A 15,604-nucleotide genomic window follows, 5' to 3' on the forward strand; every position below is an offset into this window, starting at 1 on the left:
GCTCAGCACAGATGCATGATGGAGCACCGATGCAGTCATCGATGTAGCGGAGGACGGATTGGGGAGTATTACCAGGGAAGGCTTCCAATATGGCCATGAAGGAGAATACAGTCGACATTTCAAGTAGAGGCCCTTAAACAGGACTGGAGAGGAAGGAGGAAGAAGCCAGAATAAGAAGGTGTGAGGGGAGAGGAAGGAGTATAAACTAACAGGTGATAGGTGAGATCAGTAAGCTGGCAGGTGAAAGGTGAGACCAAGTGAGGGGGGAATGTGATTGGGTGGAGGAGGGAGGGTGAGGTATGAAACCAGGAGAGGGTAGGTGGAAGCGTTAAGGATAGATGAAGTGAGACATTGAACAGAGCAAAGATACTTGTCTAAGAGATCTAACAATTTGCATCTGGTCTCATTCATTGATGTAGTGGAGGCTGCACCAGGAGCACAGGTTACAGTAGGTAACCCCAACAGACTCGCAGGTGAAGTCTCACCTCACCTGGACAACTGTTAGGCACCGTGAATGGCAGTGAGGGTGGAGGTGTAAGGGCAGGTGTAGCACTTGTCATGTTTGTCAGAATAAATTCCAGGAAGGAGATCGATGGGGAGGGCTGAGTGGACAAGAGAGTTATGTGGAGAATGATCCGTGAGGATATCTTTGGGGAGAGTGGGGTGAAGGGAGAGGGAAAGTTGTGATAAGTAGCAAGATCCCATTGGAGATGACAGAAGTTAGGGAGAATAATCTGATGGATATGGAGCTCATGGGGTGGTAGGTAAGAACAAGGGGACACCTGTTATGATGGCTGTAGGATGGAATAAGAGCAAATGTGCAATATGTGGGAAATGGTAGAGATGCTGGTGAGAGCAGCTTAGTAGTGAGGCACCTCCTCAGCTGCCCTGAGTAAGTTGTTCTGAGTGATGGCTTTCTACACCATTTACATCTTTGATTCAATACTTTCTTCACAAAACCACCACAGCTTGGTCATTCCCTGAGTCTCCCTCTGCCTCCCCACTGCCAAGTAATCAGGCTGAGCTTGCACACTGACCCACACCAGCGTTTCAATGCTTAATACAAAGCTTCTTTCTATTCCAGTTTAAACATTGTGGAATCCGCATTCCTGGATCAGAGTATTCAGAGACCAAATTCACCTCAGGAAGTTTTGGCATTGAAGATCTTCAAAAAGCCCTCAGGAGACTCACAATCCTAGTCATTTTGTCTTGATAGGAAAATGAATACCTTTTCATTTTTGTAAAATTCAGAACTACTAGATAACTTGGATTGCAGAGATTTGAATGAAATGTTTATTCTAATTCCCACCATCCCTCTCCCTTCACCCCATTGGAATAATCCCTGTCACAATGTTTTCACTCGCACATCTTTTCTTTTTGCTGACTGAAATCTTTTTGTTTTTGCTGCAAATCAATCTGATTATTTGTAACAAGCAACTTCATAAAATATGCAACAAGATTTGTAATCAAGTTAGCAACAAAAATCTCAATTCTTCATTTATGTAACCCTTAGGCATTTTTCCTTCTCATTTTATTGATAAATATTAATGCCATTCTTTGTCTCCCCACAGTATTATCTTGAAGTGCAAAAACATTCACACTAATTGCAACTCTTCTTTTCTACATGGATCTTTAGCCCCCGATCTCCCCTATCGCCCTCTCTCTTTCGCATTCAAATCTCTTTTCCCCTGATACTTCTGCAGGTACCCAATTAAAAAAAAGAAGCACATACATGTTTCTCTTCCAAAAAAAAGTCTTCTAAGTTATCACCTTCTGGCTAGAATGCCGACTTATGCGTTAATGCCCTTTTGAGTCTGTTTGAGTTGGTCTTCAGGATGGAAGGTAATGGTATCATACAGACATACTGAGTGAGCACAGTGTTAAAGAACAAAGAGCATGCACTTATACAGAGAGTTTACTAACCCAGGATGTCCTTATAGAACGTAAGAAAAGCAGTAACCAAATTTTGCACAGAGATATAACAAAGCAATACGATAATGATCAGAATATATCATGGTAATGACCCTTCACACCCCCATGCACTGCTATTTTACACTTGCACCTCAACAACACCGACACAATCACTGTCCTACTGTGAGTTCATAGGCCCTGCTGCTACCGAGAAGAGTTCCTCCTGCCAAGAGTTACTTTGTCACTTTATAATTTCCAGTCAGTGTCATTTAATGTTCAGACACTTCTGCACCTAGATTCACTTGATGTGCATACAATCAGTCTATGTACATAAGGTAATCCTAAATGCAGTATATACTCAACAATTACTTGTTTGTTGTGCTTTATAGGATTATGTTTATATTTATATTTGTTGAGCTTTAACGCTTATTATGTTTTTTTAGGCTGCATTGGATCCAGAATAACAATCATTTTGTTCTCCTTTACACTCGTGAAGAATGGCAATAAACAATCTTGAATCTTGCACTTGATCTCGAATCTCATATACCTTAGCTATATTCATGAAGAGTAAATTATTGACCAAGACAGTAGGGACATCTCTCCAGCCATCGCTAGATTGCACTGCTGGATTCTTTAAAACTGCCAGAGAGGGGAGATGAATCCTGGGTTGAACATCTCTCCTAAAAAAAATAACATTTTCTGACAGTGCAGCAAGTGCTCCCTAGCTTTTCAGTACAGAGTCAAAGTGGGACTTGAACTTCCATGTTTCTGATTTAGGAGTCATTGCTGCCAACTACTGTACAGGGAGTAGGGTTTATGCTTTTGACGTAAGTGTTCAACTCAGAAATCCCATCACACTATTCATAGTTCGTGCATGCCACATAGTTCGTGGCAAAATACTCTCCAAGGGATATGCAGGGGAAAGCCAGCAATATCCAACAAGCTTGTTTTAAGATGACTAACTCATTATTTGAAAGTCAATGGATGTTTTACTACAAATGTATAGGATGAATTCAAATTCCACTCCCAACACTTGTGGTCCAAGGACGGCTGACACATGGGAGCAGAAAAACCACAAGATATAGGAGCAGAATTGGACTATTTGATCCATTGAGTTTGCTCTGTCATTCAATCACAGCTGATTTTGTTTCAACTCCATACTTCCACTCTTTCCCCGTAACTCTTAACCCCCTTACCAATCAAGATCCTAGCCTATTTCTGCCTTAAATACAGCTCAATCACTTGGCCTCCACAGCTCTCTATGGTAATAGTTTCCACAGATTTCCATCCTCTATCTGAAGAAATTTCTCCTCAACTCAGTGTTAAAGGAGTGTCTCTTAATTCTGAGACTGCACCTTAACTCTGAGATGGTCCTTGCAATGGAAATATCTTCTGCACATCCACTCTATAAATGCCTTTCAGTATTCTTTAGGTTTCAATGGGATTCCCCCTCCTTCTTCTGAATTCTATCAACTATAGGCTTAAAGCTATGGAACACTTCTGATACATTCAGCTTTTCACTTCCAGAATCATTCTTGTGATCCTTCTCCAGAAGCAGTACATCTTTCCTCAGATGCGGGACCAAAAATATATTGCCTTTCCTTCATTTGGTGCTCGATCAAAAACCCAGGGCTTCTGACCATGGAGGTAGTGCTATTTATATTACTGGTCTAGTAATCTAGAGGTCTGGGCTAATGGTCCAAGACCCACAAGAACACAGGAGCAGAAGTAAATGACTCACCATTCCCACCACAAGCCTGTCCCTGCATGCAATATGATCTTGGCTGATCTACCCCAGATATTTCTCTTTTGTGCCATATCTCTATAGCTCTCAATTTTCAGATTTTTCAAAAATGTATCTACAGTATGTACACTTTAAATACATACTATAGCCTGCAAAATTTTGTAGAGCAGAGAATTACAGAGAATGGCTGCAAGGTGAAATCTCTACATACTTTGGATTTAAATAGCTGATTCCTTATCTTAAAACTATGCCCCCTCATTCAAAACCAAACATACACCCTGTCGTGGCCTTCAAGGATGTTTCAATAAGATTACCCCTTATTTTTGTAAATGCCAATGAATACTGTACCAGCACGTTCAGTCCAATCTCACATCATCTTCAAGTGAAGCATCTGATCCTAATGGTGTACCTGACAAGGTAAGGAAGATCCGCATTCGAATGACCGGCTGGAGGGTTCAATGACATTTTCAGCCCATCACTGTTGAAGTCAGAGCTTCCACCATTTTCAAAAGGGCATCTGTCATAATAGTGCCCAGGGAGAGCAGGGTAAGCTGCCTCAACTACTATTGACTAGTTAACACTCATGTCTTCTGTGATGAAGTGCTTTGAGAGTTTAGTCATGGCTACAACTAACTTCTGCCTGAGCAAGATCCAGGACCTGAGGCAATGTGCTTACCACCACATCAAGTCTACTGCAGGCTTTATATTTGTAACTTGTTTTTTTTTATGTCTTGCTCTGTACTTGTGTAGCAACAACACATTTCATGAGTGTGAATGTGAAACAACACATTTCACAAGTAATGTTAGTGACAATAAACCTGATCTGATTCTAAGCTCCTAGTCTTCACAATAATGGACAAAAGGCAATTTTCCCTGTTAAATACTTGCTGCACTTTCTTGCTAACTTTCTGTGATTTATGCATAAGAATAACTAGATTCCTCTGTTCTTCACTCATTTGAAATCTCTTTCCATTTAGATAATAGATAGTTTATAAATGTATTGCACAAAGGCAGCTGAAGAATTTAAAGTCTGGTAATTTAATGATCTGGAAAATAAATTGATACTACTAATGATAATTACTCTTCACAGGGTGGAGGAGGACTTTCACATAAACAATCGTGCTTACTACCATCTTCTTAAGGGGCAACTTAGAATGGAAAAGTGTTCAGCAATGCCTCAATCCAAAATGAAAAATTAAACACTAATTAGAAGAATGGAGGTTCAGAAAACAATACTATTATTGGTACAATAATTGAATACAAATTTTGTGGGGAATGGAAATATTTACTCTCAGCTAATATCAAAACAGTGTGATAAATTAATCTTTGAGTGTTCAGTAACTATATTTCCCATACGAAGACCCCAGGCTTCAAAATAAAATAATTAGCAAACACTTGTAGCCAGTTCACAGTTCAAAGTAAATTGATTATCAAAGTACATATATGTCACCATATACTACCCTGAGATTCATCTCCTTGCGGACATTCACAGCAGATACAAAGAAACACAATGGAATCAATGAAAAACTACACACAGCCAAAGACAGGCAAACAATTATTGCAATGAAGACATATTGTGCAACTACAAAATAAATAAATAAATATTGAGAACATGAGTTGAAATGTCCTTGAAAGTGAGTCCATAGGTTGTGGAATCAGTTCAATATTAATGTGAGTGAAGTTACCCATGCTGGTTTCGGCATCAAGGAGGATTAAACCATGGAGGTGAATGCGAAGGAGCCCAGGTCAGCAGTCGGTCTTAATGGGTCAAGCCAGTGGTTGAGAGGCTGCGTCAGGCCGAAGGTCACTCCCCACAGGGGTCCACGTTGAGCTGGAGGTCAGGAGGCCCCACAGAAGGACTGAGTTCGAGCTGTTGCTGTCTTCAATGCTGACAGAGGATTTTTTCAAAATTCTGAGACATATGCGATTATTGGTGTGGACTTCAGTTTATATTGGTCTCCTGCAGTTTATCTGTGCTTTCTTTCCTGTTGCCAACTGGTGGGTGGGCAATATGTTACTTGTTTTGGGTGAGAGAGGTTTTGGGTGTTTGATGTTATTGTCTCTGTCTTTTTGGGTGAGGGAAGGGTTGGATGATTGATGCTATTGTCACTTTTTTTTGGATTGGGGGGAGTTGGGTGTTTTATGTTATTGTCCATGTTTTGCTGTTAAGGGAGGGTTTGGGTGTTTGATGTTATTTTCACTGTTTCTTGTGTATGAGGAGCTTGGGGGTTAGGGGTTTGATGCTTTAGCTACCATATCCACGTGAGTGATCTGTTAGTATTGTGTGAGTGAGAGAGAGTTTGGGGAGAGATTGGGGTTTGCAAATTTTGTTTCTTTTTCTTTTTCATGTGGGAAGTGGACCTCAATGACTTCCATGTTTTTTCTGTATTTTCTGGCTATCTGGAGAAGACAAATCTCAGAATTCTATGTACATACTTTGATAATAAAATGAACCTTTGAACTTCGAACCTTTGACACTTTGGTGGTTGATGGTTGCACCTGAACCTGGTCATGAGTGATCTAAGGCTCCTCCCGTACCTTCTTCCCAATGGCAGCAGCAAGAACAGAACATGGCCTGGATGGTGGGTGTCCTTGAAGATGTACTGTATGCAACTTCCTTGTGGCAGTGCTCCTTGTAGATGTGCTCAACAGTGAAGAAAACTTAATCGCCCAGTGTCTGAAATGCACAGATGGATTAAAAAAGGGAAAATCTCTCCTTAGTTTAACAAACAAGTAATAATGACCACATTAAAAGCAACCTTTGAAGATGCTTTAAGGAAAGGAAAAGTTTATTTGTAATTTCAGTTCATGCATCAATGTCCTTATGCAAAGAGCATGTATGAACACAACTTCAATTAAGATGTTACATTATTAATTTTATCTGGCTTGTCAGTTCACACATCTGTGTTGATGGAATAGCAGGGAGGTACCTGAAGAAGTGTCAAAATTGGTACTGTAAAGGCAAAAGACTTGAAAGTCATGGAGTGATTAGACTAGTCGTTATCATCATCTACATGTCTAAAGACATTCCCTGGTTATTTTATATTAATGTGTCAATTTCCTATGGAAATTTGCCATTGATTTCTAATTGCAATAGTATTTTTGTTGGAAAAAGCCTCAGTGAAAAAACGGTATTTTGCATGCCATCCATGCAAATCACTTCATCACATCTGTATATTGAGGTAGTTTGAGTGAAATTCATAAAAGACTGCAGAATAGGGTGTTACAGTTACAAAAGAAGTGCATTTCAGGCAGACAATAAGGGGCAAGTCGCTGATGAGGTAGATAGAGAAGTCAAGAATCCATTCTGTTGTACAAGTGGTCCATCTTATAGTCTAATGGCAAAGGGATAAAAGCTGTCTTTTTGAGTCCAATATTGCGTGCTTTCAGGCTTTTATATCTTCTACCCAATGGAAGATGTAGGAGAAAGAATTCCCAGGGCAGGAGGGGTCTTTTGATTATACTGGCTGCTTTACCAAGGCAGCAAGAAGTAGAGGCAAAATCCACAGGAAGAAGACTGATTTTGATGATGTTCTGGGTAGTGTCCATAACTCTGCATTTTCTTGTGGACTCAGACACAGCAGTTGCCATAGCAAGCTGTGATGCATCTGATAAAGTAGGAAATTTCCCACAGTGCAATGTTTCAGTGTAGGCCAATTAGCCCACTATAATCTGCCAGCTTTCTGAAAAAGGCTTCTTTTGCTCTGATCTGTGAACATTTTTCTCTTCAAATACTCATCTGATTGCTTTTGGAAGATTAATACTACATCTGCTTTTGCAACTCTTCAATAGAATTCTCCAATTTAATTTAACTAAAACATCTCCTCAAGTCACCTCTGTTCCCACTCTTTGCCTTAAATTTGTGACTTCTACTTATGGACCCTTCTACCACAGGAATAATTTTTCTTTCATTTACTACATCAAAACTCTTCATGATTTTGAATGTCTCTATCAAGTTTCCTTTTCACCATAAAAAGTCAGAAGAACACAATGGGTTAGGTAGAATTTATGGAGGATACTTCAGCTTGAGATCTTCGAGTTCCATCGTTGCAGATGATTTTTTCTTGACCAAAAATATTGACTGCCCATTTCCCTTTGTTTGTCCAGCCACTTCTTATAGCCTCTAATCCAGGTCACATCCCAGTAACACTCTTCTGCAATCTCCCTGCAGCCTCCACATCTTTCTTAAAATGGAGTGACCAGAATAAAATGCAATGCTCCAGATGCGGCCTAACCAGAGGTTTAGAAAACTGCAGTCCAGCTTCCCGAATCTCAAATGCATTCCCTTGACTAATAAAGACAAGTACGTCATGCACTTTCTTTACCACCTTATCAACTTCTGCAGCCTCCTTTTGGGTGCTATGCACTTTGACCCCAGAGTCCATCAGGACATCAACACGGTTAAGGGTCCTGACAGTAACTGTGTACTTTCCCTTTTCCAAAGTGGAACATAAGACATGGGAGCAGTATTAGGCCATTCAACCCATTGAGTCTGCTCACCATTTGACCATGGTTGATAAATTTTCCCTCTTAATCCCATTGTCCTGCCTTCTTCCCGTAACCTTCGACACCGTTACTAATCAAGAACCAATCAACCTCCACTTTGAATATACCTAATTACTTGACCTCCACAGATTCACCACCTTCTGGCTAAAGAACTACTATTACTATGTCGACTCAGGCCTAGGGGGTCGGCGTTGGGCACGATGACGGACTCTCCACTTCTCTCTCTCCCTCATCAGTGTGTTCAGTTCATCTACATTAGCCGCGCCACTGTCTTCTAGGAGCGTGTTGACCATAGTCTTGGGAGAGCGCCCAGGGTTCATTCTCCCATGCTTGGGCTCCCATATGTTGACTAGGCTGGCAGGTAGCTCAGGGTGGCGTAGACAGTGCCCCGCTAGTTGCAGCCTTCTCGCCTCGATTTTAGTGGTGAACATCGGTATGTCGTCATAGAGCTCGACGTTCATCATGTGCTGTTGCCAACTCACGTCAAGAGCCACCCGGAGCATTCGTGTATAGCAACCATCTAGAGACTTTCACATAGTCTTGGTGAGCGTCCACGACTCGCATCCATACGTGAGAATGGACTCTATGACTGCTATGAAGATCCTTTTTTTAAGCCCTCTGGTCAGGTTCGACTTCCAGATTTCCTTCATGTCATTCATAACCCTCCACGCCAGCACCTTCTGTATCTTTATGTCCTTCTCTGAACTCATCATTCTTGACCCGAGGTACTTGAAATCAAAGACTTTCTTAATAGTATCATTCTTTACGGTCTTGAGAGTACCTTCGTCGCAATTAAATGCCATGTACTCTGTCTTTTTAGCGTTTAGGTGAAGTCCAACTTTATTGCACTCAATTTCCACTTTTGTCACCAGATGTCCTGAAGAACTGTGACCTGGACGACATCCTGCTGGACATTTGTAATACGGCACTGATGAAAGGTGACAAACCAGAACAGTGGTCACTTTCAAACATTATCCCAGTCCCCAAGTCTGGATCCCTCACGAAGACAGATAACTACCGCAGTATCAGCTTGGCCTGCATCTTAGCAAAGCTGTACAATCGGATGACCTTGAACAGGATTCGCACCACCATTGACCCTAAGCTAAGCTTCAATCAGAATGGTTTTCAGCAGAAGTGCACAACAGTAATGCAAATACTTGTTCTCTGTAGAATCATCGAGGAAGTCAAGAAGAACAACTTACCAGCCGTGCTTACTTTCATCAATTTTCGCAAAGCTCTTGACTCCATTCACAGATCCTGAAAGTTTACGGAGTGCCAGACCATCTACTGAGGGCAATAGAGTCCAGCTATACCAAAACCATGGCGAAAGTTGTATCACCAGAGGGAGAAACAGCAGTGTTCGAGCTCCTAGCTGGTGTGCTGCAAGGAGACACTCTGGCACCGTACATCTTTATAATTGTCCTTGATTACGCTCTACGTCAAGCTACCAAAGATCATGACAAGCTTGGTTTTACCATAAAACCAGAGCGAACCAAAAGGGTCAGACCAGTTACACTCACAGATCTCGATTTTGCAGATGACATCGTCCTGCTCTCTGACCAGATGGAGGAAGCATAGCAGCTACTGACAAAAGTGGAAATTGAGTGCAGTAAAGTTGGACTTCACCTGACTAAAGAAATACCTCCTCATTTCTGCTTTAGAGGGTCGTCCTTCTATTCTGAGGCAGTGCTTTCTGGTCATAGACTCTCCCCCAGTGGAAAAATCCTCAGGTGTGCCCACCCTGTCTGGCCTTTCAATATTCAGTCGGTTTCAATGAAATTCCCCCTCCTTCTTCTAAGCTCCATGAATACAGGCCTGGCGCTGTCAAATGATTCTCATACATTAACTTTTTCTTTCCTGTAATCACTCACATAAACCTCCTCTGTGCCCTTTCTGCTGCTCCGCGAGGTTTACTCGTCTCTGCACTGAACTGAGGCTGTGGCCTGCAACTAATGGGACTCTGAGTCATGAACTTCAGTTCTGAATGCTATTTTCATACTTCTATTGTTTGCACGACTTGTTTTTTTTCTCTTTAGGTTTCTTTGTTTTGTGACTCCCTGTAAGGAGATGAATTTCAAGGTTATATAAGGCATACATGTTTTGATAATAAAATTTACTGTGAAGTTTAAACTTTGTACTTTTTGTACTTTGAAGCAGGACATCCTTTCCAAGTTAAAGGGCCCAAAATTGCTTGCAATACTCCAATGTGATCTGCACAATTCTTTATAAAACCTCAGCCTTATGAACCTTATAAATACATCACATAAGCCTGGATTAAACTCCATCTACAATTTCTTGTGATAGGATCTTCTTCTTTCTTGTTAAGGCTACATTCATCGAACTTGGTGGCAAAGGCTAAATCTTCCTCTGATAATTCAACAAAAATCATTACCTTATGTGACAGAAGTCAACACAGTTTTAAATCAATCTGCCGTATTGCTGAATATGAGAAAGTCCATTTCATTTGGTGGGTTTATTTCTGCTGTTTATTTCTCCTAATACATCCAACTCTTTGGATTCATTGACTTGATAAAAACTCAAAAGATACCCTCAGAGGCAAAGTCAATAGTGCCGCATTGCTGGAGTAGACTGTGCTAGACAGAAATGCACATCAGTGGGGAGTGCTGGCGTTTAAGTTTGAATTCTCACTGGCAACCAGTAAATTCATGCTTCAGGAGTGGTGCAGTTTATTTCCCAAGACTATATCAGTTCCAGGGCCATCTTGAATTTTTCAAATCAAATAAAGGTATCTTTATACATGTGGACATTAAGGAACTAATCATCATCAAAATAATTATGGCGATCAGCTTCAGACCGCTTGTTTCAAGTGGGTCCCTGCTGAGCGCTATTTTATTGGTGAGTGATTTTTGCTTGCACAGCTGAACCTTGTGATTTCAAAACCAGCTTGCAAGTTTCAGTGGAAGTAGTTTTTTTTAGCTAATATCTTACCTTTTATGGTATTTACACAATTCGATGTGTTTATTAATGTATAATGATGCTTTAAAACATCATAATACGTTTACTTGGAGGAGTATGTTAAGCGCAAAGGAATGGATTTCAGTGTTGTTTGCAGAAAGATTATGCTCCTATCATTCTCTGATAAGAAGGATGGTGTACTTTCATATTTTAATAAAATAAATATCAGCTTATATTATACAAACATTCCTTATTTTGGTCACATGTATCACCCTGTAATATTATATCATTAAGGAACTGTAAATAAAATGGTGGATCAGAAGCAGGTTTAATATCATCAGCATATGCTGTGAAATTTGTCAACTTTGCAGCAGCAATACAATGCCATACATGATAGTATAGAAAGAAATAGCTATATGAACTACAATAGGTATAGATACATATATTAAATAGTTATGTTTAAAACTAGTAGTGCAAAAACAGGTCTTTGTATGTTCTCCTCAATATCATGTGGGTTTCCTCTGAGTGCTCTGATTTCCTCCCACATTCATTAGTGAGCTTTGGGCGTGTCATGTTGGCACTGGAAACGTGGAAGCACTTGCGGGCTGCCCTGCACAATTCTTGCTGACTTGATCTGATGCAAATGATGCATTTCACTTATGTTTTGATGTACATGTGACAAGTAAAGCTAACCTTCTTCAGTGATAGTGCCTCATCGTTTTAATTGGACAATGTTGTTCTACTGAGAATAAAGAAGGAATTCGCCAAGAAGAGCAGTTGGCACTGGCCTGTAGATGTCCACCCTGTACGGTCTGCATAGCAAGAAGCCCTTCAGCCCTTCACACTAGTTCTCACTCTTGAATAATAGTGGTGATTGCACCTTCATTCATTCATCTGGCTTAAAATCCTTACATTGCCAACCTCGACAACACAAAGTCTGAAAAGGCGGAGTAAGTGGAAACCATTCGACTGTTGATGCCTGAAATCTCTTCAGAGCAATCCACAAACTGTCACAACGGTGATTGAATTATGCAGCTTGGATGATGAGGTAACTACTGCTAAGAAACTCTCAGTGGAGCTCCTTTTATTGTCCATTACAGCAGTATAATAGTTTTCACAATAAAAACACTTAGGAAGCACTTGTGTTGTGGTAAACTCCCAGAAGAATTGTGTTAGGAAATACAAATGCGTTAGACTCATACTGCAAAACAATGTTAACTCTCTGAGTGATTTTATTAGCCTAGTTAACCCTTTAATATTAACTTATTGAATAGTCTTCCAGCTCATAGAAAAGAAAGCCTGTGAAATTCACTCTGATACACAAATTTAGACCATTACTTCCTGAACACACATTTCCCTCTGTGCAGGCTATATATACTGTAAGCAAATTGCCTTCAATGCTTCACACTAAGTAAGTTTTTGAATTTGGCAGGGCCTTTGTTCACTTTTCGATGCTGAAGGCATGATATTAATGGAAGAAGTGTAATTGAAAAGACAATTGAAATTGAAGAAGGGATTTTATGTATGATTTCCTGAGCCAAAGACCAGTTAAAATCAAAGAGTGGTAGGGTTGGGAGCGGTTCCACTGACAGTGAGAAGGCAAAACTGTGAACTGTTTTGAAAACAGATGCAGGAATTTTCAATGGCTGGAATAAGAGATGATAAGCAGGTGATGAGTGAATACAGAGCACCACAATCTGAGCATCCATCATCAAGGACCCCCACCATCTTAGCCATGTTTTCTTCTCTCTGCTACAGCAGGGAGAAGGCGCAGCAACCTTGGGTCCCAAAGCACTAGGCTCAAGAACAGATATTACCCTTCAACCATCAAGCTCCTGAACCAGCGTGGACATCTTCACTCATTGCAACACTGAACTGATTATTGAACACACCCTCTGGACTCACTTTCAAGGGCTTTACAACTCATGTTCACAATATATTTATTTGTTTGTTTGTTTATATTTACAGTGCTCGTTCCTTTTTATATTTGCACAATATGTCAGTCTTCGTATGTAGTTTCTCATTGATTTAATTGTACTTCTTTGTCCTACTGTGAATTGTCTGCAAGAAAATGAATCTCAGGGGAGTATTTCTTGACATATATCTACTTTGAAAATAAATTTACTTTCAAATTTGAACTTTGAATGATCAACCATGTTTCGGATAAGGTGGTCAGAGTATTAGGGTGAGTGTTGATATACAATAGGTGGCAATTCAGAAGAATGTTGAAATCACCAGGTCTAGAGGCTGTAACACAAATGCCCAAAGTAAAACAGCACTCTTAACTGCAGAAACAAATGCTTGGATGCATGGATTGCCTCTAGAAAGAACCAGCCATCTGTGATGCACAGGAAATCCCATAGCGAACTAGGGAAGACTTTCAAAGATGGGTGGTAGCGTTAAAGACACTCCCTGTGGATGCTGAGTGGATGGGGGTAATCAGACGGCGATGTAATCCTATTGCACTGTTTCACGCTGATAGCACAGCACCTGTCGTTCTCCAACCTTGGCAGTTTTGATAATCAAGCATTTTAATATTAAAGAACTGTCCACTGCACTTCAGTCACTTGTACTCTGCAGAGGTAATTATCTTTCCTGTTCTGCTGCAGACTGCCTCAGCATGGACCCACTGCACCATCCATTCGCTGTATTATCTGTGATCATTTGTCTTGGCTCTGTGATAAACCCACCTCAGGGAGCCTGGATGAGCAGCGAGCTGTCCAGGCACTATGATAAGGGGGCTCAGTGTGGAGTGCACAGCCCTAAACGTGGATCTTTAACGCATCTTCACATTCAGCACTGTCAAAATCACAGCAAAAGTCAGGTTAGTCAGCTAGCAAAGACAAGTTATTTAATCAATGCCAGAAGTAGCAGTGTAATGAATCCCAGAGGGAATTCAGTATCAATACCTGCTTAGAATCAGTGGTGTATGTAGACATTCTTACTTTCTGTCTTATTCTCCTTTTGCAAGATATAAGAGAGCTTTCCAGATAAGGTGTGTGTGTGTGTGTGTGTGTGTGTGTGTCTGTGTGTGTGCATGTGTGAATTGTGATCTGTGTGAGGACTGATCCATGTTCCTTTACATTTACGTTACAGAACATAGAACAGTACACTTCAGTCCACAATGTTGTGTCAAACTTTTAACCTGCTCCAACATCAATCTCACCTTTCCTTCCCACATAGCCTTCCATTTTTTGTTCATCCATGTGCCTATCAAAGAGTCTCTTAAACCTCCCTAATGTATCTGCCACTACTACCACTCCTGACAGTGCATTTATTGCACTTATCACTTTCTGTGTAAAAAGCTATCTCTGATATCCCACCTATACTTTCCTCCAATCATCTTAGAATTGTGCCCTCTCGTATTAGCCATTTCCAGCCTGGATAAAAAGCACTGGTTGCCCACTCTATCTATTTCTTTTATCATTTTGTACACCTTCATTAATTCACCTCTCATCCTCCTTTGCTCCAAAGAGAAGAGCCCTAACTCGTTCAGCCTATCCTCACAAGACATGCACTCTAATCCAGGCAACATCCTGGTAAATCTCCCCTGCACGTTCTCCAAAGCTTCCATATCCTTTCTATAATGAGGCAAATCAGAACTGAACACAATACTCCAAGCTTGAATAGAATTACAACAGCTGCTCTTCTTCATCAACTATATAAAAGCATAATTGATAATAGATTCACATTTCAAAGATCAAAGTTCAAATATAATATCAAAGTAAATTATGTATATGTTATCATATACTTCCTTGAGATCAATCTTCTTGTGGGCATTCACAGTAGGTACAAAGAAATACAATAGAATGAATGTGAAACTACACACAAAGATGGACAAGCAACAAAGGTGCAGAAGTAGACAAACTCTGCAAATATAGGAAACACATTTAATACATTTGTATTTAATGTATGAACACACTGTGAGATGTATTAACACAGTTAATACATTTAGCATTCCAACAAAGGATTGCGTACTTTTCACAAAAATTCTATTGATTGAGCTTTTTTTAAAAGAGGGTTCCATGCTTTGAAATCTCTGCTGAAGACATAGACCATCTAATTTGTAATTGAATGAGACATCTTTGGTGTGAAAGGATTTACCCAGAACAGGAAGAGCACAGGGAGACAAGGAAATAGTTCCTCCACCTCATCATTCTTCCTATCTCCTGACAAGCAAGCATTGATTTTTCTGTTAGCATCTCTCTTAGTCTCTTTCATCTGTTGTTACGACAGCAAGAAACTGACACATCCTCCACAAATAGTCAATTAGAAGAGAATTTTATTCCTACATGACAGATGCCTCAAGTCAAAACTTTTAAAGTGATTTTTAATAAGTTAATGGCAAAGAAAGACTACAGATGCTGGAAATATGAAATAAAAGCAGAAATTTTGGAAATAGTCAGCAGATTAGAAGGACAGATAACATCTCGGGGTGAAGACTTTTTTTATCATGTATGGAATAGAGAAGAAATAATTGTTCAAAGTAAATGTATTATCAAAGTATTTGCTGTATATATCAACATA

This window comes from Mobula birostris, chromosome 18, assembly GCF_030028105.1.
Source record: "Mobula birostris isolate sMobBir1 chromosome 18, sMobBir1.hap1, whole genome shotgun sequence".
Taxonomy (NCBI): Eukaryota; Metazoa; Chordata; class Chondrichthyes; order Myliobatiformes; family Myliobatidae; genus Mobula; species Mobula birostris.